We start from the raw sequence: 21,879 nt of genomic DNA, 5'->3' as shown, positions 1-21,879 counted from the left end.
AGCAATGAGATTTATTGACAATAGAGTACCACCATTTCTTAAAAAAATAATTAAAAAAAAAACAAAACAAACCCATGGAAATTCAGAGAAATTGAAGGAAATTAAAATTCTTAAATGTCTTTTGATTTTTCTGTTTGCATGGAAAAATACCTACTGGCAAAGCCCTTATTAAAAATAAATAAATAAATGTTTGACAGATTATGCTGATTTCTGTCTCCATTTTGTTAGAAATCCTTTATTATTATTATTTTAATATGAAGGAAAGATCTTTTTTATATTCATGGGGATTTATTGTTAATTTCTCACTTTAGGAAATCATAGCTGTTCTGGAAGTTAAACTGCCAGTGCCTGCAGCTGAGGGCTTATTCTGTTTTGAAATGTATTTTAGAGAGATCTTTGGTTTCAAACCAAACTGTACATATCAACATTTACATAAATGTCATGTATTACTTACTAAACCAATGAGAATCCTTCTTCAATAGATTAGGTAGGGATAAGCTATTTTGACCAAAAAACATTCAAAACACTTCACATTTGTATTTTATCAAGTACATTAAAACCAAAAACTTTTCTTATTCATATTACACCCGCTATCAAGGAGGTTTCAGCCAAGACTACTGCTCCACACAGTGGTGCCAGCGAAATACAAACAAAAATACAGAGTTATAACCTCCCAAAGTCTATGCTCTATGAACAGCCAAAGCCACCAAAGGGAGCAATGTCAACACAGGTGAAAGTCTCTAGACACCTGTCCTTTTGTCATTCCCTGGAAGACAGGAACATTTCTCAGGAGACCTTTCAGTTCATAGAGGTGGAAGAGGAGATGGGGCCACAATGAATAAGTACTCACTGCTGTTTTCCTTGTACGTCTAGTTGCATCTCCAAACAGGCTGCAGGTGAGACTCCTGCACTTCCAGTTGAGTGGGAGAAATTTGCGTCATTCTGCCAAGTCAACATCAAGATTTCTGGAAAAGCGTGGCTGTCAAAGGTGATCATTAAATCTCCCTTAAAATCTTTTTTGCATAAGTACAGGACCTAGTGGACCAGTTGTGAATATATCTTCTTAATTTGTTACTGCTGACCTTTTTGTAAGTCTCTAGTGGGGCTCATTTGCTCTGATACTTTTTGAGTTATATAATGTCATCAATAGTTTATGGGCATAGCTCTTGTAGCTACATTGAATAAATACTTAGAATTTCTGCTAAAGAAACAGCTTGCACATGAGAGTAAGTTTGCAAGAATAGATTATTTTTCACAAAAATTATAAAAGGTACAAGAGAAATCCACTTCCTTTCAGATCCAGTGAGGCTGAATTCTTACTATTAAGTTATGCTACAGCTGCGTTTATGATTATGAACTTATCATGCAATCTTTTACCTGGGAACTATGCCCTCATCAACAAGAGCATAAGATTAAGCAGTAAGCAGCTATCTGAAAAGTGAGGCAGGATAAAAAACTAGGCAGTGACACTGGCCATAGAAAAAAGAAAAACAAAACCAAAAACAACATGGAAAAATTAACAAACAAAGTATCTTCAGGGAATTTATAGCCTAAAAGGAACTTCAGTACTGAAGCCCTGTAGAATCTATCACCAACATCAATACTAGACTTAAAGCCACTAAGACATTTCCCTTTTGAAAGATAAAAATAAGGCTAAAAGTATAAGAAAGGCTTTATTTGGATTCACATTTATTTTCTTGTAGTCATAACTGCAAAAAAGTAAGATAGCTGAAAATAGTCTTTAATGTATAAGAGTACAATGGTGAATTTACAGCATGATGAATGATGATGTGAACACGACTCCATGCTCAAGCTCATAGGTGACAACATGACCACAATTATGAGAGCACTCCCAATGCATCTGTACCTTGAAAGGATTTTTAAGGTTGTGCATTTTCCAAGGTAACCTGCCATCATTAGGAAGCTAGTAAAATTGAATTCGTCTCCAAGAATTAATGTAAAGGCAAATTTTCAATAGTACAGACGCTTATTTCTCCTTTCTCCTCCCAATCTTACCCATGTTTTTTCACTTTAGCATTGTTATTGTTATATACTAAAATTGGAGAACTTTTTTGGGCCAGACTCCCATTTTCATTAAAATGTGGCAGCAACAGCTGTTTGTCATTGAGCTGGAGTTCATTTGGTGAAAGAGAATCAGTGTGTTCTACACAGCAAGAACAAATTACATTTAAATATGACTCATTCCTATTATATTGACTTTGTCTGCTGCACTGTAAATACCAAGGCACTCAGGTTATGACTGACAACATAAAACACTGGGCCTATGTGACAACTGAGTATGGAGAGCATGACTCATGTCTCTGACCATGTCCTCTGACAAGGAATGCAGTGCCATGGAACAGTTTATGAAGCCAGGATAGCATGGGCTATAACGAAGTCTTCACAATTTGGGATAAGGCAGCCTGGTGGGTTTTGTAGAGCACGAGAGCATTACACAGGAAGCCTTCACAGCATGGAAGACCTCTTCAGTGCAAGCACTAAATTGCCCTCAATTTGGTCATCCATTCCCAAATGAATCTCTCTGGTAAAAGACTGCAGCTGGAGGGAGAGTGATCTGCAGCATCTGTGTGACCCAGAAAGTACGTTTCAGCAAACCTTCACTGACTTTCCATCATAATCCCAACCACTGGAGAAGTTGACCCTAAGCCAGAGGCTCCTGTTACAGTGATATGTGCAAGGAATAGACTGCATAAATCCATATTCAGTTAAAAGGAGGAAGCACATTGTTTGTGGTGTTCATGCAGAGCTTTCTCAAAGTGCCTAGAGAACCGCAGGACTTTCACCCATGCCAGTGATCATAACTCAACATCCTAAAGAAGCAGAGCTGGTGCCAGCAGACCAGGATAAGGGTCTGCTCTTCCAGTAACTTAGGACCTGATAGAAGAATTAATTACCTTGGCAACAGTATCAAAGTAAGGGGCAGGTTTCTTTGGTGGCATGGACTAGTTCAACGGCGCATAAGAAACACTGAAAAAATTATGCTCCTTCTGTAAGCATCCAGACCTTGAAGATCCTTCATCAAACATTCCCAGACAAATTGTTCACAGCCCGGTAGTTGCAAGGAAGGACTGTGGAAGGGTGACCTTCCATATCACTTGCAATGTTTACTTTATGCAGAAAATTGGCATATAGATACACAGCTGGGGGAGGTGTTGTAGCTCCAAAACATCACAGGTCAGTCTGCACTTTCTTTCTTTTAAAAATGTTTAGTACTTCTGAACAAGTTTCAACCATGAAGCTCCACTTGCATCTGAAAGGTGGCCAGCTGCCCTCCCTTCTTCCTTTAGGAGGTGTGAATTTAGGACAGGACAGATGAAGTGACTTACAAAGAATTGCATGGCAACATCAATAGTTAGGATACAAACAGTAAAGGTTCCCTGCAAAATGACTAAACAAATAGTAAGCTAAAACTATGCAGCATGTGTACTTTTAATCTTCATATTCCATTTGAAGTAATTACATTCTGCTGGTGTATTAACCTAGTTTTTGAAGGAAGCTAGGGAGAAAATATGCCCACAAAAGGATTAAAACCTCCCTGAGACTAATTCCTGCCTTTTCCTTCATGTTCAAAACCATATTCTCTCTTATAGAAGATCTCTCTGCTCAACAATTACATTTTATTTTTCAATACAGGATTTTGCTTTTATTTTCTGCCAAAGCCATTATTTTAAACCACTCATTTAAAAAGTCTCAGGTCTGGTTCATGTCATAAGTAGATACTGGAAAGTTACCTTTTAATGGCATCATTTACCATTTATTTCTATTGCAATGACTTCTTTCCTTGGCTATTTTCATTTTTGCAAGATGTGCACTCACTGCGAAAAACACTACAAATGCAAACCAGACTGACTTAAGGGGGCAAAAAAAAATCCTCTCCATTACTTTTAATTAAACATCACATAAATCGGAGGCAGAGCCCTAGCTGCTGCACCTCATGGGCCAAGTCAAGGATTGCCAACAATATCAAAGTTTCAAATAAATTATAAATTTAAACAAAATATGGCAATGTTCCAGCAACACAAGTCAGTAGCCTTTATAAGGGGAAACAAATGCTTTTATTTCTACTGCTTTCCCCATGGCCTTTGAAGCCAGCATTCCCATATATTACTCCTCTGGAGAATGACTGAACTGTGAAAATAGCTATTTTACTTTTCCCAGCATTCTCCTGCCCCCTCTTTTTGAAAACGGTCTCTCTTAAAACACAACCTTTCAGCAAAAACCCGAAGGAAGAGGCAGGGAGGAGGCGGGCTTTAAATCTTTTGTGAAAGACACTGGTTTTGAAGTATAGATTTTCGATAGTTTTGTCCGTCTTACCAGGCTTTTTGTCACAAATGTCAAAGAGAATGACTGTTCCTTTTGCTCCTGCTAACTGTAGTCTGGCCAAATTTCTGTCACCATCTAAAAGCTGAAGAATGAGAAGGAAAAAATCAAAATAAAAATTTACCCCAGAACCTTGGGGCCTGAATTTGTGAATGAGGTTATACACACCTAGCTCTGATGGAGCGTTGCAAGAGTTAATCCTGAGAATATTCATAACATATTACAGGAGGGAGAACTACTTCAATTTGTGAAATACTTGTTAAATTAATCAGGAAAAGAAAAAAACCGTCAAGCAATATATTCCCAATGGCCGTTCCATGAAGGGAAAGTGTCCAAAACAGAATTAATTTTGAAAAATTTTCAATGGGCCTGCAGTCCTTTTTTGTTGTTGTTTATTTAGGTTTTTTTGGTTTTGGTCTGGTTTGTTGGTTGGTTGGTTTTGGGTTTTTGTTTGTTTGTTTTTTTTTTGGGGGGGGGGGTGTTGTTGTATTTTTCCCCTCCAGCTTTCCTTTCTATTAATTTCTTGGTTTGCTTTAATTTAAGCCTATTCAGGTGGACACAAGAGCCATACCAAACACTAGAAGTAAAATATAAGCTGACTGAACACAGGCCATTCTCCCACAGCCCTTCCCCTGCTCTGGGTGTGGGAGGAAGAGGCAGGTACGGCTCTTAGAAGAATCAAAAAGCACTTTCCCACAAGCAATGTGTTACAAAGATCTGAACATGCAAGTTAATTGTCATACAGTTTAATGAGGAAAAACTCTCCAATTCATCAAAGGTCTTTCTTCTCTACTAGACTACCCTTTAGATACACACAAACAGCCTAAAAGAAGGAAATTGCTGTTGTTCTACACTGACTTACAGAAAGGTAAAGGCTCTCTTTTGACCAAGACAAAACTTAAAACCTTAAATTTAAGTGTCTGATTGAGCATTAAGAGAAAGCATTCAGACCTGAATGTAAGCTTTCTTAGTCACATTTTGGTTCCATATGTGTATTTTTAAAGCCACTTTAGATTAATATTAATTATAATCAGATTAAAAATTAACACCTTTCTTGTGAATGATGGAAATTATTTTATAAAGGAAAGATGTTTGTAATTTATAACCAGAAAACTGAGAAGCAAACTACTTCTTGTATATCCCTGCAAGATGTATGCAGAGTGGTAACACTGCCCATGGCAGCTGATAGCATAAGCTGTGGGTCTCCTTAAATTCATTCTATCTCCCACAAGCTGTCAGTCTGTCAGGTTTGGGTTTCATAGCATAAACAGTTTACAAACCAATTCAAAATCCGTGCAACTACGTGCAAGTTATAACCTCCCTGAAGCCAACCAAGCAAGCACCCATTTTTTCCAAAGACAGCTGCTCAGAAAGGAAAGCCTACAGATCTCTGCTCCATCCCTGTAAAAGGGATTTTACTAGCAGTAAAATACAAAAGGTGAAGGAAGAATGGAGACTGCAAAAAACTCAACCACCTGCAACTTTTGCTTTTATCTGCTTTAAACTTCCACCATTCTCTTTCTATGTCAGTGATTCAGTTTTGCTTGTAAAGGCTCTCTGTTGCTTCCAAGACCAAATACAGAATGAACAAAACCGTATCAGAATATTGGCATACATAGTAACTGCATGTCCATGTGGCTGCCAGCACTACAAGCTGCCTTGCATCAGTTCATCAAAAGGATGCTGCTGTATGGTCAGCAATTGCTTGAAAAGCTGGCCGGATACACACAAATACCTTGAATCTATCCCCATTGGTACAAATGGAGGTAGCTGGCATAAAACACTAGATTGATGAAAGTAATACAGGACTGGACTTCAATCAGAGTGGAGTCATGATTTCACCACAGAAATAGCCCAGAACTGAGCTGGTGATGTTCTTTAAAACACAGTGTCCAGAGGATGCATTACTCCCATAAATGAAGGACCAATTTGGAAACATACAGCCTGAAAAACAAAGCAGTTCTAGAAACTCAGTTTAAACAACCTAAAACCTGTCCTGTGTATAGTGCCAATTTCTCCTTATACATTCCTGTTTTGCACAAAGGCAAATAAGAGCAAAATCTGCCCCCCAAACTGCCAGCAGTTCTTTGAATACTAATTTAGACTTTTAAAATATGCAAGTATATATAAAGGCAGAGCTCAGAACTTAAAACACAACCAGAACTGGCTTTTAAATGTCTGCACTCTTTTTTTCCTAGACCTCCACCAGACAGACCAGCACCGGCATATGGCCAGTGCCCCATCACTAGAGGAATAACTCATTTTTACCAGTGCTGGCACTGAGGCTCACACTCAGCTGCACTCTTGCACAGCTTGCAGTGTGGAGCATGATATGCTTGATCCAGAAGCTGCTCAGACATTAGCAGAGTCTCCCTGGGATGCAGACACTGGCTGCAGAAGTCTGGCAAATTGGGGTTTTGTCACATTGTAGGCTTTTTTGAGATTTCATAGGATGACTAACATAGCCAAAATATTCAGTGACATATTTTCAGAGTTGGAGTTACCAAATGGAAAGGCCAATGGCTGGTAAGTTGAAGCAATGCAGACAGTACAATCAGCACATACGTCTGCCAGCTTCAACTAATTGTGCTGTGTCGGTTTGGCAACGCTGTCTGTTGCAATTAGAGTAAGCCATAACAGCTGTATTCAGATGCCAGACCAAAACACCATCAGAATTCCTACAGCTTGTCATAAACCATCAAATATTTCCTATTACACTGTAATTTGTCTTAGGGCTGGAGTAGGAATATAGACCTTGAGCATCAGTAAATGTGCCCTCTGAGCACCAGCTAGTACCTCTGCTATATGGAAGCTTAGGCAGGATGTAAATAGTCCAATCAAATAAAGGAAAGCTACAAATAGTGTGACATTTTGATGGGTGTAACTGATGACATCTCAGATGAACTCAGAGTTGTCTGATCACTTATATAACATTTCTACATTCCAGGTGTGGCACACAGAAGCCAACAGAGAACTTAGTATTTTCCCTAGCCAAAATACATACAGTACCATTCACAGCAAAATGGGTTAAAGAAAAGTGTGATAGACAAGCCTCAGTTTTTCAAAGGCAACTGCTTCAAAGGAAAAATTTGTTTTAAAGACTTCTATTATTTTTTATTGTATAAAGGTCTCATCCTTTAGCCTTTTTTATCAACAGTTACTTTAATTAAGCTTTCCAAAAACTCATTTCAGGATTTTCATTTGACTCAGTTCTTTCACTGAATCAGTGCCAGCTCATACTTCTAAAAAACTTCTGAGCACCTCTTCGAGGTTGGTGCACTAGGCATAAGCTGTGCAGCTGCCTTAATTTGCTCAGCCTTAACACAAATAGCTACAAAAAATCATTAGCTTATCACAGCAACTAAAAGTTCCAGGAATTTTATTGTGCACGATAGTAAACTGCATGGCAATTAACCAGCAATTAATTACTTCAAACAATATTCCCTTGGTCTTTGGAGAATGGGATGACTACCTATTTTGAATTTTAAACAAAGAACAGTGCATTCAAGTAGCACAAGGCAGCTTCAGCAAACCCTTTCAAATAGATCCTGAGATGCCAGGCCCAGTTCCCCAGTACTGGTGTTATTTGGCCTGGGGCCATTTCCTGTATTCATGGTAAAAATCAGTCTTACCAGTTTTACTGCGGTGGTGCTCAGGAGCATCAGTGTCTGGTAGCAGTCATCATGTGCAGTGTGCTGTACAAATAAAACATAACGCCCGTGCATCACTGATTTTGCAATTGAAATTACAGGATTTATGTTTGGAGCCAGACTTTTATAGATGGAATTAACCTTTTATATCTTATTTTGTATCAGTGGGCTTGTACATGTTATTATTATTTATGAATCAAAAGACATTGACTTTAACGTTAAGATAAATTTTAGCAAATCATTTGAAAGCTCTTTAAAGTGTGCATGATGTATCTAAAACAAATATGCCATTTATCTTATTATTACAACTCTCCTCTCCCTACTTATTTTGCATTAAATTTTCTTCAGTGACTCAAATAGGACCAGAATACTCAAACTCTGGGAGTAAACAGAAGTCCTTTCTACCATGTAAAATACATGGTTTTAGGCAAACTTGTTCTCCCTGTTCCTCCGCAAGTAAATAAAACCACATGGAAGAGTCATGTTATCAAAAATTCTCATAGATATGACAGTCCCCTTTTTTTTTTTTATTTTCTATCCATTTCTTTTTATGTTGAATTCTTTCAAAATAACTTTAGACATAAACTGTGGCTTTTTAAAATGATGACTTAGATACTGATATTTTCTATTTAGATTCTGAATTTTATGTCCATTTTATTAACTCCAAGCATTTAAACTTCCATGCCCTCAGCTTGTACCCCTTTGTTAAATAATGTAAAAAAGGCAACAGCAAAATGGGGAAGACAGTCTACTGCATGCATATACTCCCTTTCTACATCAAGTTTTCTCTCCATAGCTTACTGTGATCAAAATAACATAACCACAATGGCATCTTGCAGATTGCAAAGTGAGCTCATTATGCCAACAGATTTGCATTATCATGTTAAAAAGACTTATAAAATACCTGCGTTTACGTTGGAAATTAGAAAATTGCTGTTGAAAACTAGTGATCAAAAATGGGATCAGAGTAATTTTACCTATGCCAAATCAAGGTTAAATTATAAAACAGACACATTTACTTTGCTATTTATAAATGCAGACATATGTCTCAAGGGTTTTGTGCATAATATAAGGCGTGCTTTAAAACTTGGCCACTAAATGACAATGGTTTTGTCCTTTTTGGGGGTGGTGGGGAGGGGATAGGGAATAAAGACACATTTGGTCTTCATATGAGCTGTGAAATGGCTCAGTAATGGCTCTTCACTGAGAAAAAGGGTTAAAGCAACTCTGCTCTTTTACGTCTACAATGCATTTTCATTACAGAACGTTTGTGATGCCCTTTGCTCCCTCTTGGCTTCCCCAGTAATAACTCTCCTTTTGCCTCATTACTTCAGAATATATGACTCTTTCTGGTTTCCTAGACAGGTATTCTTTTGGTAGGGGATACCTAACTATTGTCAGAGTATTCTCAGGCTACACTCCTGTTTGAATTCAAGGGAAGCTTTGAGCCATGGCTCAAAGACCAGGCTTATGAAGTTTTAAGACCAGGCTTATAACATCTTTATCAGCCTGTATTTGTCACATTTTCAGACCTGTCAAAAAAATTAATCTGCATTTTTCACTTTTTAAAATAAATAAATAATAAATAAATAAATAAGAGAGAGAGAGCCAAATGCTCCATCCGTGGCAGTGTTCAAGGCCAGGTTGGACAGGGCTTTGAGCAACTTTGTCTAGTGGAAGGTGTTTCTGCCCACGGCAGGGGATTGGAGCTTTAAGGTTCCTTCCAACCCAAACCATTCTGTGATTCTGTGAAATATTCAGGGGTTCCACAACAGTCAGCTGCAGCTCTACACTTTAAATTAAACTCAGTTTATGACTGATATCTGAACTTCTGGTGGTTGCTTTTGGTCAACACTCCATCTCCTCTTCCTTCACATCCCACCCCTCAGTCTCCTGGGCATCCCATGTGTGCCTTGAGGAATCAATCAGTCACCATTACCTGTGCACATTTCATGTCTTTTTGAAGACCCACACTAGCAAATGTAGCACATCATAGATGGAAAAATAAGGCCAAGTATCACCCAATCCTTTCTTGTCCCTCCCCTGCAGTACAGTGGATTTCATTCTGGCTGTGATGTAAAGCCCTGTGAAAGGAATGGAAGGATTTTCATTGACCTCTGGAGCCTGTGCAACCTCCAGCTCTGCCAGGCAAGGGAGGGGAGCTGTAAATTCTCTCTTCAGGCTGAACTTGGCAGAACTAATCTCTTTTAATCTGCTCTCTTTATGGCATCTGTTTGGTCTGACACAACTCCAATTTATTGACTGTCAGAAAAGACCACGAGGCCTATATCTTTCTTCAGTAGTTCACTTTCTTCAACGGCGTTGAGCGGCAAGGGAGTGGATTTAAAGGAACCATTTCACTCACTTAAGCCTGATAAAGTTGCACAGTGTTACGCCAACAGTTAGCATTATTCTAAAGCAGTATAAAATTTACATGTATTTCACAGATTAATGGAAAAATTAAGGCTCATTCAACTGATACGCATCCCTATAAGCAAATGAGAGCATGGCATGGAAGAGATCTGCTGAAAGGGCATCATTTTCATAGCAAGGTTATCAGGCCTTTGTCAACATGCCCCACAGCAGATGTGAGGGCAGCACTGCTCTACCTGTATCACTTCATTTTCCATAAAACTTATAACAATTATCCCTATGTGTCCTAGGTTTAACACCCTCCCCTGTTTTCAGGGTGAAAAAAAGAGACATTGTCTCAGGGCTTTGTGACATTTTAACTGATTAGTCCCATGGCTCTGACTTTATTGATTTGCTCCCTAGTGTGATCTCTTGGGAAGAAGTGTATGCATTTTGTGAAGCAGCTAGATTTAGAGACTGCAAAGAGAAGATTCATGGGGTAAAAATAATTACCTTTGATTCTGAAAATCCTATATCTTTTTTTACCCAATCTGGCAAGACTACATCAAACCAGTTAAGGAAAATATTATTAGCACTTAATTAGTACTTAAATGCCTTCAGTAAGATATTCATTGGCATAATATTGTGAGGGATACTAGTTAAATATTAACTGCTTAAACATAAACAGAAAAATAACAACAGCTATTTTGACTTTACAGATCAAAACTAAGCTTCAACTAGACCAAGCAATTCACCCAAGGTCGCATAGATGGTCTGCAGCGGGAGCACAAACTGAGCCCCAGTATTTTGTATACCGATTCAGTGCTTTAACCAACAGCCGCTGTCCTAATTCCCTGAACCTATTCTGTCAGAGTCATCACAGGACGGAAGTTGGAATGCAGTTACATACCATGTTTGCCATCTCACCTCAAAGGATTTAACTGAATTAATCTGCACAAAGTTATTCACATGCACACAAGCATTTGCAGAACTGGATGAAAAATATTTTAAAGCACGTGCCCTGCAACAGGAAAAATGTTTGGACCACTCTTTTCCACTACATGTATGCGTTACATCTGTAAATTGTAAACATAAGGTAAAACTACGGCAAAGCCTCGATGGAGCCTGGAGTTAAAAACGATCTGTTTTGGTCTGCTGGTTTGAAAATGGTTTTCTTGATGAAACTTGTGAGTCCACTGGAGACTGAGACACAGATGGATGAGCGGAACATATGATAAACCTGCTGCATGAGTTTGTATTTAATTGCCCATCATCTTTTTTGTCTCACCGTAAAAAATTTCACACCCACCTTGCACTGTAAAGGTAACCCGAGTGTCATAAACCATTTGTCTCCTGTGCTTTCTTTGCTGCATTACCCGATCAGTCTTGTTAGAGTGCTGCTGAGACAAGACAAATTTGCTAAGCCTTTTTACAGCTGAAGTACACTGCATCTTTCACTAAATGACCTCCATTCTTTAATGAGAAGAAACACCTTCCAGAGTCATTTGCATACTAATATCTTTATTTCTAAAACAATAAGCAGGCCCGTAACTCACAAAGACCTTAGAATAGAGATTTCATTTGCATGAGCAGAGTGCAGAGAGCTCCAAAAGAAAACATACCTCCATAGCACTGTCACCTAGGGTAGGTACTCTGTGCTCAGCAGAAAGAGGGCTGAAAGCTCCAGGACATGAAGATTACATGGGTAAGGAGCCCACAAGAGACGCGTTCTTGTCCTCCCTCTGCCTTCACCTCTTCTATTGGGAACACATCTCCTACCTTCTCCAGGAAACAGGGAGCAGGGCTGGTAGTAAAGCTGCAGGACAAGAGGGCTTGAAAACAGGAGCTGACACCGCAGATACCATCAGCGCTTCTCAAATGTGTTTATCACTAGTACATTTCTCTCACTCTGCTTTTTTTATTATTACTTGGGGACAAAATATTGCAGAAACAGGTCATTTCAGGGCAGTACAGTAGTCTTACTCCAAGCAATAAGAAAGACAAAAGACTAACCATAGCACTTCTAAATCTGCTCTCAGAAAAATTTACCTTTTTGCTTGGATACCACGACACAGAAAGGCTGCTCTTCCCTGTAACAGCTCAAAGGCAAACAGTGTCAGTCCGCGTGGATGCCGGGTCTCTTCCTGCCTTCGAGTATCTTTGCTCTTCTGAGCTGAGTCTGGTGGGCATCACCCGTTTAACAAAGAAAAAAGAAAACGGAGTCTTCCTTGCACTGAGACTCTTAGAAGAAAATTTAAACCTTTTCTCAGTCCTGGTGGTGTTGCCTAAGGGGCCATCTACAAGCAGCCAAAACATTTAGAGATGTCAAAGCTTCCCCAGAAAACAGCTTTTCTACTGCAATCAGTGACACTTTAAGTAGAAATGAACAGTTTTTTAATGGGCAGTTAAAGGAATTAGCCCCAATTCCCCTGGTGTGCTTTACAGTTCACAGCCCTGATTTACAGAACTTAAATCTTTGGCAAATAGGTTTTCCCTGTTCCTTTCACCACACTAATTCCCTTACCCTTTCCATGGCTCCCCTTCCAATAGCAGCAGAAGGCAGAGGAGCTGCCAACACACTACTCCTTGCTCTCTAAGAGCTTCTGGAAACAAGGCGGACTCTGTTAAACACCTGATTTAAGAATATGCTGAACATAAGCAGAAATGTCTCATAGAAGAGGAACAAACTATTCCAACAGTCACCATGTGGACTGTGTTGAGGCATTAAAAACAACACTGATAATTGAAGTGGGACGTGTATTTATTAATTTAAGAGGGTGACAGTTTTAAGCACTTGAGAAGTGATGAAATGAGTGAAAATAGTCCTTCAATGAAATAAGGCCTAGAATTGAAATAAACTCGTTAGCATTAGAAAACATCACTTTCTTTTAGGTTCCTATGATAGTGCATTACAGATGACCATTCTTCCTCACCAAAGTAAGAGGAGCCATTCCACATTACATGTGTTTCCTTCTGACTGTATTAAAACAAATATTAAATGGAAGGTGTTTTTTCCCATATCTTTCAAAAGGCTGCCACCATATGGGGGATTTGTTTTAATACAAGGAACAGTTTTGGTTTTTGCAAATAGATCTTCCTGTAGCATCAGCTCAGTCTCTAAAAGGAGACATCACTCCAGGTCAGCCAAGGAGCTGTGGTACCGCACGAGGAATAATAATACAGAAATAACTCTGTACCATGGAGGATTTAGGGCTGTAATTACCCTCCTTTCTAAAAATCTGTACTTACTGCGGAACATGTATTTTATCCATTTGCATTATAAACAGTTCTGTGTATTCTGAACTGTATCATTTAAATTCAGCTGCATTGTAGCTAAAATACCAGCTTTACTCCTACATATTTTAAAGGATTGTTGTCACTTAGATACGTTTTCTCATCTTGCCACCTGAATGCCTAAGCATCCATAATGCTTTTCATGCTGAAGTCTTTTTTTTCTCACCCATCTTTTTAGTACTGATGTTGCAATTAGCATGAAGTATTCTACAGGTATTCTTATAGAAGCCAGTAGTCTTCACGGCACTAGGAAAAGCAGCCCAGCCCCAGGCTCAAGGTGTTGCTACAAGAGAATACGCAGCTCAACAGCCCATGGTGCTGGATGGGCTCTCCCACATTGGACCTCTGTTGAGATGCTGCCAGGTTCACAGACAAGGTCTGGCGTGCCATGCTCCTTCAGTAAACATAAAACCTCCGGTACTGTTTACGTCTTGAATGTGAGGACAGACAGTACTTACTTCAATTAAAACACTCAGCTTAAAGTTGCATATAGAAATAAGTGGGTTTCCGCTACTGATGTAGAGCACTTATTTCCAATGGCAGAAAGAGCCTGATGAAGATAAGACAAGGCCAGAGCAGAAATGCAAAATGGATCCTTCGGAAATGTGAAATCATTAAAATAACATTGTTCTGTGTTTTCATTAACTTCCTGACTTAGTAACCAGAATAATGAAAATACAAAGAGAAACACTAAGCAGTTACCATGCCACGGTATTTTTTACTTGCCTTAAATTGGAATGCATATTTTAAACAGAATATTTCATAAGAAAATCTCCTCTACAGAAGTTTCATTTCACTGAATAATGGATGAGCAATTAGAATAAGGTCTGCATATGCTCATGGGCCAAGTTCTGACCACTAGGTACTTGTAACTACTTCAGTTTCTCAGAAAAAAAAAAAGTAAAAAATCCTTCCCACTTCTTTTCCTTAAAAGGTGGATATACAAAGGTTTGACTTCTAGATATTAGGACATATAAGTCAAATGGTCGATTTCTGCAAACTGCTCTCTTATTATCCCTACGCCATAGTATGGATTAAACATATATTACAAAAGAAAAAAAAAGTGTTAGACCTATACAAGGAAATGGAAACAAGACAGCAAATCATCACCTTTACAATGACAAAGTTGTAAGAAATGTCTAGGGTGACAGCGCTGCCTAAATAAACTGTGGGTTAAAGCCATCAATAGTCTACAAAGAAAGCTGTTTCATGGGTGCATAAATATTTCTTTGCTGTTCCTACAAAGGCAAGCAGGGAGCACTCTTAAAGGTGTTTTACCACAAAGTTGTGCAGAGAAAATTAGCTATAAACTGAGAGTGAGGTGGAATGTGCTACAAGGTGACATAAAAGCAAGATTATATTGCACAAGTAGCCATCTACTTGCTGCATGAGGAACACCCCATGCACTATTAACTTACCCATGCAGCTCTTGCCAGCATCATAGGAACTGTTTTTCAGAAGCCAGGAAGATGAAGATAATAAGAATGAAGAAAGTAATACAGTTTACTATGCAAATGTCATATTGCACCTACCTGAGTTATGCGGCTGTGGGCACAAAGCAAAGTATATGTTCTCCAGCCAAACAGGGTGTCAAGGATGACCTGAATCCGGACTGTTGGCACTACATTTTCAGTCAGAAGACAAGCAGTGGGTGAGTAGTGAAAGCTCTTACTCTGCCTTCCTGTGGGAATAAGCGTAAACCAAAGTAAGACGCAATTTTTTTCTGATTTTCTATTAGAATTAAAAATAAGAGAAGGTGAAATGAGAGAAGCATAAAGCCTTTCCTGAATCAGAATCTCTTCACAGGACCCAACACTACCATACACCTGAGCAGCTATGCTGAAAATCCTGGAGCCACATCAGATTACATCAGTTGAAGAACTAACCCCAAAATGGTACTTAAATTTGATAAAGGTATTCTTCATCTTAAAGTAGAACCTATCAAGCCAGAGGTTTTTCTTATCAAGTTGACAAATGTTACCTAAAGATCAAGTTCCAATGTAACACTGACTGTTTCTTTAGCAAAATACTGCAGAACCTGCACACAAAGGTTAAACAGAGTAGGACATTTCAAATAACACTAATTATTAATAGTTAATAATAATAATTAACATATTATTAAGAACTAATAACACGTTCTTAAATGTCATTCTTCTAGCAGACAAATTTTTAAGGGAGAAATAGAGGCAGATTATGTGCTTTGTGTGGAATATGAATTCAGCGTCCTGACCACTCTTCCGGTTCACCCTCTAATGCACATGTTCCCTTTTCCTAACACAAAGATGTAAATAGTCCAGCATGGACTTACTGAAGAATGTGCAACTCTGTAGATTCCACTTTCCTTTTCAAATTCTAATTTACCCAAGCACTTATTTTACTCTTTGCATGACTTGAAGATACCAGCTACTGCATCTTCAGGAATTTGGAGAGCAGGAGGGCCAATACAGTCATGATGTGAAAGCAGAGCTCAGAGGAGGAAACATCTGCCCCAGGCCTACTGTGACAGGTCCTCAGTTGGATGTGCTGTGGAGGAGAGAGGTGAGCAGTGCATGAACAGGGTTGCTCCACACTGGGCAGTGATGCTCTCCAGCTGGATCTGCAGCTTCCTGACCAGCTGGTGGTCCACCCTTGCTGGCTGAAGTCAAGAGGAGTCAATGAGGCTACGATGATTTCAGGATTGGGAGCTGGTATTGCCTAGAATCTAAAGAGCTCATGCCCAGTAATACTGGAATTACACTGTATTTAGAGCAAGGCTTGAGCACCAAGGTTCAGCACACTCCCTGATCTCCAGCAGAAACTAACTTGTCACTTCCAAATGGGATGTAGAAGTGCCACAACCCTTCCTATGCCCAGATATCTACAGAGCATTGCTGAAGCCCAGAACTGGAGGTGTCCACCTGAAACAGGTTGTTGCCAGCCTTATTTGACTTTCAGAGAATACATCTCTATGTCTGTGCAGAAGAAGTATCAGTGTCTGGGGCTCTATGCATCTCTGCTGTTTGCAGAGCATTGCTTTGTAGCGAGAATTGCCGAATTGCATCAAGCCAAAAGTCTAAATAATCCAGTCTCTGGCAGCGTCTAGGCACTAATACATCTTCAAAGCAGAAATCCATAAGGTTTTTTGATACAGACAGCATCCTATAGAGAGAGGAATGCATGGCCTTAGAAAATCAAATTTCCTCTTCTTTGCTGTTGTCCAGAGTCACCACAATTCTTAGATAATGATTAGGAAGCTGGAATTTGACCCAGGAACATCTAAAGAGAACAGCATCACCAGAAGAAATATGATGGCTTACTCTGAAAGATTAATTTCTTGTGCCATATATATCAACGGGAAAGAATTTTTTTCTAGCTTTTCTTTTTTTCTTTTTTTCCCCAGAATGCTGTTGGAAATGAGGCAATTTTGATCTTACTATGGATCCCTCTAGCCTAAATACTTTAAATACATATAGGACCAGATATTTACCTGATTATATAAATAAGCATATCCTGTACACTTCAACAGATCTATATTGATTCACTTTGCCCAGAGTCTGCCCCATAGATTGTAAGTTAGTCTTCCTCTCACCCAGAAGGTCCTTTAAATTATTTCATCCTAATAAGCCTTTTAGAAGTGCTTGACTTTTATACCTACCAGTCTTTTCTCTATATATAAGAAAATTGGTATTTCCACACTTTACTGTTTATCATCAAAGGAAAGCAACACTGTTACAGGGGAAGGGGTGTGTGTGTATTTTTAAATTTGTATTATTTTTAACACTTCATACCTTAATAATGGAGAACTTGAATGGAAACCCTTAGGATCAATAGCCCCCAGGGTGCAAAGTTACTCCCCTACTGGATTCACAGCTTCAATGACAAGATAACATTTGAAGGATGGACTAAATCTTGGTGACATTTTTGCAGAGAAAACAGGTCAACTACCATAGACAAAGACAAAAACAAAACCCTCACAAATTTCAGGGCAAAATAATCACCATTAACACCAGAAATGTTAATTTCTTATTACAGATGAGCTGTCCTTAAATTATAAAACAAGATTTAACAAAAATTTTGCCAGGTGGCCTACATTCATAAGATTTCCTTCACTCTGGTATGTGCTACGAAACAGCATGTATAAATGTCAGTTCATCACACAACATGTACTGGTATTAAACAGGTTAAACTCTGCAGCCTTTTTCATTTGAGTATTGAAGTATTGATAGTAGTTAAGGAGAAAGAGAAAACAAGTTTTGGAGATGAACAGTTTATCTACTTCAGTCAACCAGGGCTCCACCACTGCCACCCAATGCACTCAGCAAAATCCTGCTTCCCATTTTGAATGCCCGATTTGTTAAATCTTTGCATGCTTTTGTTTAAGAAAAACATACTAATCAAACCAAATGCCTATTAAAACATGCCCAAACAGCTTTGGAAGCGTGAATTATCTTGTAAAAACTTGCAAGCTTATTTTTAAGACCATACAATAGTCACAGCAGAGGAATGAATACACACACCACCATTTTCAGGCAACTTCTTTTTGGCAGACAAGAGCAGTAAGAAAAGTAAGATGAAAACTGTTTTCAGTAAAAGCTTTAGTTTTGACATTGATCTAGTGATTTATCCATGAGCACCTTATGTAACAGAATTTTTAAAGATACATTTATCATTATCACGTGCATTATCAGCTACAGTTTGGGCAGACAAGAGATTCAGAGCAGCCCTGTGGAGAAGGACTTGGGGATGTTGGTCGATGAGAAAATGAACATGAGCCACAGTATGCACTCACAGCCCAGAAAGCCAACCGTATCCTGGGCTGCATCAAAAGGAGCGTGACCAGCAGGTCGAAGGAGGTGATCCTGCCCCTCTACTCTGCTCTCGTGAGACCTCACCTGGAGTATTGTGTGCAGTTCTGGTGTCCTCAACATAAAAAGGACATGGAACTGGTGGAACAAGTCCAGAGGAGGCCACGAGGATGATCAGGGGACTGGAGCACCTCCTGTATGAAGACAGGCTGAGAAAGTTGGGGCTGTTCAGCCTGGAGAAGAGAAGGCTGCGTGGAGACCTCATGGCAGCCTTCCAGTGTCTGAAGGGGGGCTATAGGGATGCTGGGGAGGGACTCTTCATTAGGGACTGTAGTGATAGGACAAGGGGTAATGGGTTAAAACTTAAACATGGGAAGTTTAGATTGGATATAAGGAAGAAGTTCTTTACTGTGAGGGTGGTGAGGCACTGGAATGGGTTGCCCAGGGAAGTTGTGAATGCTCCATCCCTGTCAATGTTCAAAGCCAGGTTGGACAGAGCCTCAGGTGACATAGTTTAGTGTGAGGTGTCCCTGCCCATGGCAGGGGGGTTGGAAGTGGATGATCTTAAGGTTCTTTCCAACCCTAACTATTCTATGATTCTATGATCAAATTAATCCATTAATCAACGATAATGAAATAACTAGACAAGCATCTGACCCTGCTATGCCATGGGCTCTTTCTCTCTTCCTGTAATCCTGCTGCATAAACCTGTACATTTCTGTTTGTAACAGGAGAGCTTTCATTCAGCACGTAAACAGGGGAGCTGCTTGGCCCTGTCAGATATTAGGTAGGGGTGTGACTGCATATCTCTGAGGCTAGCATTTTTACCGTGCTTCTATAGTGCCACTGGATTTTACTAACAATAATATTCCTAGCTGAGATTCTATTTGCCTCATAAATTCAAAGAGTTGCCTTTATTAGCTGCCATGGAGCTTGTGAGGACTCCTACTCTAGAATAGCAGAAGTCAATAAAAGTAATAAATTAAATGTACTCAATGTACTCTGCCCATTTTGCCTTTGTCTGGCTCTATCAGTTCCCTTAAAATCTTGCCACCACTGAAAAGCACTGCTAGTGCCCTCCATTACAGTCAGTGGGGTAAAAAACTAAGAGAAAACAAGTAAAAAAAGTATTACTTAACCAAGGGAAACTACTTAAGTGTGCACAGCTCCATCCTTAATTCCAGCAGCTAGAAAACAAAACTGCAAAATATTTTGGCTACAAAATATTGTGGTGTATGTTGCCTCATACACATGATCAAGGATTTTACCTGTCCATAGACCATATCTCTTGATGCCAAAAGACTGAAGAGATTAAGAGTGAAAGTTATTGCACTCAACATTTTATCATTACCAACAGCAGGTTTAAAAAAATGCCTTAAACAGTAGCTTGCCATGTTCCCCTTACACAGCCTTGGGAACCAGCAAAACATTCTGTTCTTTGTCAATTGCTGCAAAGCGACCAGAGCTTGAATGACATTTTACCTTTAGCAGTGTTTATTTCACTCCCCGTAAAGTAAAATGCACCTCAGTTTAGTAATAATGTATTCACAGCCTTGAGTATTACGGTGAACCCACTATTTTTATTGCTTGCCATGTAAAGAATAGTTCATATTTAGGTAACAATGGTGTTATGACATAAATAAGTAGGTAGGATGCTGCATGAGAAAAAACATAGATGCAAAATCCACATACAATTATGTGCCTAAGCAACGTAGAAATACATTGTAACTGTTCACAGAAGTTTTATAACTGTAAGGATTAGCACTTATTTACATGTGCAATCACCCCAATTGCATATGCAATTATATCAATGGTCCAATTACATCAATTGTTTTCTAATGACCTAAAAGAAAAAAAAAAAACAAACACCAAAACGGCCCACCACGTTCTCTTTGCTGTAATAAAAATACAATTTGCATACACAGAAATAAAATGTGTTTTCTAGGATATGGAATTAGACTACCATGGGGTAGAGTGCTTTGCTTTTCTTGAATGAAGCCTAAGAATTTCTGTGGCATTAAAGAAGGTTGGAGCTGACTTATCACAGTATCACAGTATCACAGTATGCTGGAGATTGGAAGGGACCTCAAAAGATCATCTAGTCCAATCCCCCTGCCAGAGCAGGAACACCTAGATAACGTTACACAGGAATGTGTCCAGGCGGGCTTTGAATGTCTCCAGGGAAGGAGACTCCACAACCTCCCTGGGCAGCCTGTTCCAGTGTTCCGTCACCCTCACTGAGAAGAAGTTCCTTCTCAAGTTTAAGTGGAACCTCTTGTGTTCCAGTTTGCACCCATTACCCCTTGTCCTATCATTGTTTGCCACTGAGTAGAGCCTGCCTCCATCCTCGTGACACTCCCCCTTTATATATTTATAGACACTAATAAGGTCACCCCTCAGTCTCCTCTTCTCTAAACTATAGAGACCCAGCTCCCTCAGTCTTTCCTCATAAGGGAGATGCTCCACTCCCTTAATCATCTTGGTTGCCCTGCGCTGGACTCTCTCCAGCAGCTCCCTGTCCTTCTTGAACTGAGGGGCCCAGAACTGGACACAATATTCCAGATGGGGTCTCACCAGGGCAGAGTAGAGGGGAAGGAGGACCTCTCTCGACCTACTAACCACCGCCCTTCTAATACACCCCAGGATGCCATTGGCCTTCTTAGCCACAAGGGCACAGTGTTGGCTCATGGTCATCCTGTCGGACTAGGACCCCCAGGTCCCTCTCCCCTACACTGCTCTCTAACAGGTCGTTCCCCAACCTGGAACCTTTGTTCCTGCTTCTACACTTTCCCTTGTTATATTTCATCCCGTTATTCCCTGCCCAACTCTCCAGCCTGTCCAGGTCTCGCTGGATGGCAGCACAGCCTTCTGGCGTGTCAGCCACTCCTCCCAGCTTAGTGTCATCAGCAAACTTGCTGATGTACACTCAATTCCCTCATCTAAATCATTGATGAATATATTAAATAATACTGGTCCCAGTACTGACCCTTGAGGCACTCCACTAGTTACAGGCCTCCAACTAAAGACTTATAGCTTGGGACTTCACAGCAATATGTTCTCTTGAGCCACTGTAATTACTGTACAGTATGCCATTGTCATCAGAGAAATTATTTTACAGTTACAATTAAGAAGATATAGTTTTGGCTCCAGATTTCTTAAACCATTCTTTTCTTCTATAATGACTTAGATCATTAGGATTAACATTTATTCCATTTCTCAGAAATGTGGAAATAAATAAAGGATTATAAATTCCAATCTAGAATTGTATTTTCAGAATTACCTAACATCTGCTGTTTCTAACAACAGGTGGTAGGAAATCCCTTAATCTCCTCATCATCAATTTAGACTTGTGAAATGATAGCATCTTAGAGTGCAGCTATAATCAGAAAAACTTAAAACTGGCACCCTGGATTTTTTCAGTGTATGCAGCATTTCCAGGATTTTCAGATCTTATTTCC

Source organism: Pezoporus occidentalis, unplaced genomic scaffold (genome assembly GCF_034315485.1).
Source record: "Pezoporus occidentalis ecotype Australia unplaced genomic scaffold, CSIRO_AGI_Poc_V1 ctg35, whole genome shotgun sequence".
Lineage (NCBI taxonomy): Eukaryota > Metazoa > Chordata > Aves > Psittaciformes > Psittacidae > Pezoporus > Pezoporus occidentalis.
The sequence above is the reverse complement of the archived record's forward strand: the minus strand, read 5'-3'. Positions refer to the sequence as shown.